Raw genomic sequence first — 6,000 nt, 5'->3', positions numbered from 1 at the left:
GAAGAAATTCTATCCTCTGTTGCTTTCTGTGGGCCCAGTGCCTCCCTACAACTGCGTGGAATGAACGTGGTTGCAGTGCACTAGTGTGGGATTCTAGGGGTTAAAGCAGGTGGTGAGGAGGTTAAACATCTCTTCACTGCTTGCCAACTGCTCTCTGAAGAGTGACCTGAATGCAGAGCACTCTTCAGAGACCAAAGTTCATGTGAACAATCTCGTAAAGGGATGCTGGGGCTGGGCAGGAAGGGGTTAAACAGAAGCATCATAAACTTGTGAGTAATAACTTCCATCAGTTTATCCAGCCTTCAGATTGTCAGCCATTCCCAATAATACTAAAGTTGTGCCTGAGTGTTAACATGAACAGAGTGGGGGAGGGAGACGGATGGGAGAGAGAAGGGGGTATAGGGGGGGAGAGAAGGGGATAGAGGGGGGAGAGATGGAGGAGGGAGGAAGATGAAGGGGGAAGCAGAGGGGCACAAAGGCGGGGAGATAGACGGGGGAAAGAAGGGGGAATATAGAGAGGGGAGAGAAGGGGGAGATGGAGGGGGGAGAGAAGGGGGGAGATTGAGGGGGATAGGAGGGAGAGAGAAGGGGGGGAAATAGAGGTTGGGGAGAAGGTGGGGAGATGGGGGGAGGAAGAAGGGGGAGAGATAGAAGGTGGGGAGACATGTGAGGGAAAGAAGAGAGGGAGATGGGGAGAGTTCAGTTCAGTCCTAGCAAGGAGAAAAAGATATAATGAATCTTTTTCTCCATTCAAGAGGAGAAAAAATATAGGGGCAGGCTGTACAGTGGCTGATCACTGTGATGGTCAATCAGTGGCAATCAGGTGATCAACACCTGAGCCTCCCAGTTCTTGATCATTAGTATGAAACCCGGGGCTCTCAGTGAGAATCTAGTCTCTATGCTGGGAACACGCTGCGCAGCAAGCTCCCAGCACAAACACAGGCACACATATATGTATCCCCACAAAAAATGACCCACTTCTGTGAGGTTGCATACCTGTGTACACTCAGTGGAAAGGTGTTAAGCATACAGTATGATTAGCAAGCATACATACAGTTAGAAAAACAAAATCTTGGGTTTACATACACTTGAATCGAGTTAGCATTAATAAACCATACAGGATCCCCTGAATTTTGAAACAAACCTAAACCCCCTGTAGCACCCCTCCTGCATGGGGTATAGGGTGGTCCCCCTGTAGCACCCCTCCAGCACAGGTTGAGGGATAGAATTACCCCATGGTGGATCCATGGCTGCAATGGAAAGCATCACACAACAATGAAAGGTACCAGCTACTTCTCCAGGTTTTATTGCTTCGACTCACAGGTAAAGAGGGTTAGGTATCCAGTAGCAACAGGGCTTCCAGACTCCACCACACTCCCACTAACACAATGCATAGAGAGAACTACAGTGTATTGCAAATAAGGACCTACAGGTAATCACTGCAGCACTGTCATTAGAATACCGCAGCCAGGCAGTGGGTATTTTCTAGGCTTCTTCCACTATCTAAGGGAGTGCCAGGATCCTCTAAGGACAGACACGGATCATCCTCCAGCTGGACATCTATCAGACTCTGCTACCTTGGAAGCTATACTCTATTCAACCAGGCAGGGCAGCTTGAGCAATTCTGTGGTAGTTCCCATACACAAGCTCCAGGCCTACACAGCACAAACACATCTATGCACCCCCAGGCTGCAGCCAAAGGAAAGAAGAGAGCTCAGCAAGCCACTCTTCATAAACTCCCTCACTCTGGCATGAACCTTCTAATGGTAGCCAGAGAGGACAGAAAGGCTCAAATGCACAAGATTGACACTGTCCCATATCTATTGCCCTGAGAGCCAGTGAAACCCAGTAGTGAACTGCAGCAATCCTAAACATAGGAGAGAAACCAGGTGAAGAAAACTACAAATTTACCTGAGCAAACTACTACCTAGAAGAGCTAAATTTACTAGACACCACTGAAGACAGGGTGGCCACACCCCTAGCACTAGTCAAATGCTACCGAACATTGTTTAATGCAGGAGCTCTGTTGCTGTAAAGTGTTGACCCTTTCCCACTAAGCCCTGTGACGGAACATGGCATCCGACCCCTGCCCTTCTCACCAACTTGTGACCATAGGACCAGCCAATCTTTCACCGCGCTGTCACTTGCGTAACAATGCCACTCTCAGCTGCACCCTGCACATAGATTTTCCAGCTCGTGGGACCACAATCTATGTGCCAGCAGCCTGAGAGAGATTGTCACTGGGTTAGGTTAATTATGCAATTAACCCTTCACACTGCCACCACCGCCTTTTTACAGAGAAGGAGGAAACTCACAAATCCTAGCAATAACACTATGATTTTAGCATAAGCATCTGTAATACACACTGTCACCACAGACAGGGATATTCAGAGGATTATTATTTACAGTAGCACTCTTCAAGAGACAGGAATTCTTTAGTTTCTATTAGAAGCTTTAGAGACAGTTTCAACACTTTTCAAAATAGGGTTTATTACTAAAAAGGTCAAAATGGTGTAATTAAAATATTTACAGAAAAAAGATGGCACAAAGACATCAAGAGAACAATAAAGCAACAGAGAAATAAAAGAAAGGAGTTAAGAAGGCAGAATACTTGCAAAGTCCTGGTTTAGCAGAGTCCAATTGTCCGAGCAAAAATGTTGCCTTGGCTCTCAAGTCCGTTAAGATGTTTCTTGATTGATGTTAAACGAGAGCTCCCTTCTCCAGGCCTGTCAGTCCTTTTCTATGATATTAAAGGGGTTTCACCTAAGAACAACTAAGCAATCATCTGGTTTAGGGGATGGGTGCTAGGAGGTCACTAAGTTTATGGCCAAGTCCCAACTACAGTTCCATACTAATATTAATAACTTCCAGTATGTGCAGGTTGTATTCTAGCAACTGGCAGGCTAATATTCAGAATTATATTTCAAACCCAGGGATACCAAACACAGCGTACCTTTGTCACCCAGGAGGGAAGAGACTGCTTTCTCCCCTTTTCTATGTGCTAACATAATCATGTAGGACCTTGTTTGACTTGGCATGAAATTCCCTATTCAAATATATACCTAATATTACTGTACCCAGTTCCTATTGGATGCTGTGAACTGTATGTGAAGTTGTGACATGTGGAATGGACGTTTTATGGCATGCTCTGCATTCCTAGAGCCCTAATGACCTAACAGGTCATGTGTGATGGCTGACTGAGTTACTGTTTTACGATAGGGCAGAAGAAAGTGGTTTTCATGGTTCCTGCCAAGACTAATTAGCGGTTTACAGCTCTGGAGCTGGCCTCCATTTGTGTTTTATTTAAGATAAGAGGCTCTTTTTAAGTCCATTACAACTTACAGCTACAAATTCCATTTCAAGAGGGAGGAGGGGTGAAAGATGATTGTTCATGAAAAGCAAAATGGCTGATACCTTAACAAGATGGCTGCCGCATACAGCTTCCATGTCTCCATTGCGCATAATCATTACAAGCCCCATTCCCTTTTCCTTGCGGTGTCATGGCTGTTGCAATAGCCATTGCAAGAAATGGTAGAAAATTTCCTTCCTGCCTATAGGAGGGAGGAACAACATTTTAAAGTGTATCTATACCCAAAAAAGTAATATAATGCAGCTTACATGTCCCTAAATGTAATGGCTGCAAAATAAAAAACATTCCAGTATATATATCGCCATTTGTAAACGCTATAACTTTCACGTAATCCAATTCATTTACATATATTGGGAATTTTTTTTAGCAAAGACATGTCGCAGAATACATTTTGGCCTAAATTTATGACAAAATTAGATTTTCTTAAATTTTTTTACTGGACATATTTAATAGCAAAAAGTAAAAAATATTTTTTTTCTCAAAATTGTCAGGCTTTTTTTTTTACAGCGCAAAAAAATAAAAAAACGCAAAGGTGATCAAATACCACCAAAGGAAAGCTCAATTCGTGTGAATAAAAGGATGTAAATTTCATTTGGTTGCAGCGTTGCATGACTGCGCAATTGTCAGTTAAAGTAATGCAGCATCGTAATGCAAAAAATTACCCGGTCAGGAAGGGGGGGTAAATTCTCAGGAGGGCAAGTAGTTAAACTAAAGCACTCAGGGTTTAATACAACTTTATCAATTTTTGCTTCCAGTTCATCTCATAAGTAGTGACAACGACACTACATTTCTGGCAAGATAAACATGTAATGGCTGCAAAAGGTACAGGTATTTTCTGTACTTGCTGAAAATGTTCTTAGCTTGAAAAAAAAAAAAGACAAATGCAGCCACCACATTTAAGGACTGATACACTGAAGTATATTGGAGTATATTACATTTTGTTCTTTGGTTTAGTTATCCTTTAAACATTAACCAAAAATGATGTCTAACAAGTGGTTCTGTTCTGTTGTACTAGATTAACACATTATGATATGAAAGGATTTTATAATATAAAGTGAAGGCAATTAAAAGAGAACATCCCCACAAACTGCTATTTCATTCCTAAATAGTTCAAAAGATAAATAGCTGTGCTTCACATACTGTATGTTATAATGCTGGCCTCAGACGCTAATTAAAAGAAATGTCGAATTTGTATGGCAAGGGCCTGGGAAAGTCTCTGAAAAGAGCCTCAGTAGTAATAATAAAATAATTTGATTTAAAGCTGAATTCCAGGTATGAATTTTATAGCATAGTTACATTGATCCAGCTTAGACCAGTGTATGTATCCATATTCCATACCTGGCTGGCGGAGACTACTAGTGATTTCCCTAGTAGCGGAGAGTGAAAGGATCCCACAGGTATTGCATATGCATATTGATACTGGTCCAATCTAGACCAAAGTAACTACGTAATAAAAATCCATACCTAGATTTCAGCTTTAAACTAAAAATGTAGCGTTTCCCTCTTGTCATGATTGCAATGCAATAAAATTTAGCAAAACAGCAGCCTGGAGATTGTGACATTTGATTGCTGGAAGGGCCCAGGAGGTATTCAACTGTCACATAAATTAGAGGGCACTGCTCTTTAGCACAGTACTGTGTTTTCTCCAGCCTGTGTTTGTCATTTATTTCATCTTTTTTTATATTTCTTTGATTTTACTGCTTCCACAACATTAAAGCTCAGTGGCACTTAGCATCCCTTAAACACAAATTATAAATATTTTTCAAGCTCTGACAATCTCTGTTTTTTCGTTAATGCCCTACTGAAAGCAGCCTGTGGTGGCTTCGAAGCCCACAACCCTGGGTGACAGAACTGTGTTATTTCATTACCACAGCAATAAGCATTAGCATAGAGTGATACTCCCATTAGCCTTGCGGCATACTGAATGCTGGAATACACTTTGAAATAAACTTGACAGTACAGACAGGCTAAATATGAGGCTTTTTTATTCTCGCTCTGGAAGCTTTATTTGGTAACAGACAGATCTCTGTTGCTTGAGGTTTTAATAAGATTTTGTGAACTTGTTTGTTTGGAAACAGGTTAATATGACTCCAGGAAAAAGTCTTCTACAATTGGTATCTAAGAACTAAAGAAGTGTTTTATAATTGTTTACTATTTTTTAATCAATTTTGACCCCTTCCTGCCACCCCCTCCCGGCCCTTTAGGAGCTTTGAAATGCCTGGAGGCAGAGGTGGGCATTCGGGTCATGTAACTGCTGTGATCGGCTGTAACATGATTGAAAAGCTCCCGATCGCAAGTATGCATTGCGAGCTTTCTGGTCCTGGGCGCATGCTCTCAAAAAAGTGTTTACGTAGGGCCTCTGGGCATTAAAGCCCACACACAGAGAGGCCACATATATGCATACCTCTATTGGGAAGAGTTTTAAGAATATGTAAACCCAACATTTCATATTCCTGATATGTGCCTGCTGTACCATGTACTTGTATGAAAAAGTATCCTGTTCTCTTTGTATTTCTTCTTTCCCTGGTGTTCCTGCCAATCCCTCTGTTTTCCTTTTAAAAACTGACCACACTAAGCAGGAAAACACACTGTGGTCATTTCTCTAGCTGTGCTGGGATCTCAGCCTGCTC

This window comes from Staurois parvus, unplaced genomic scaffold, assembly GCF_062004578.1.
Source record: "Staurois parvus isolate SC_StPar_1 unplaced genomic scaffold, SC_StPar_1.0 ptg000235l, whole genome shotgun sequence".
Taxonomy (NCBI): domain Eukaryota; kingdom Metazoa; phylum Chordata; class Amphibia; order Anura; family Ranidae; genus Staurois; species Staurois parvus.
The sequence above is the reverse complement of the archived record's forward strand: the minus strand, read 5'-3'. Positions refer to the sequence as shown.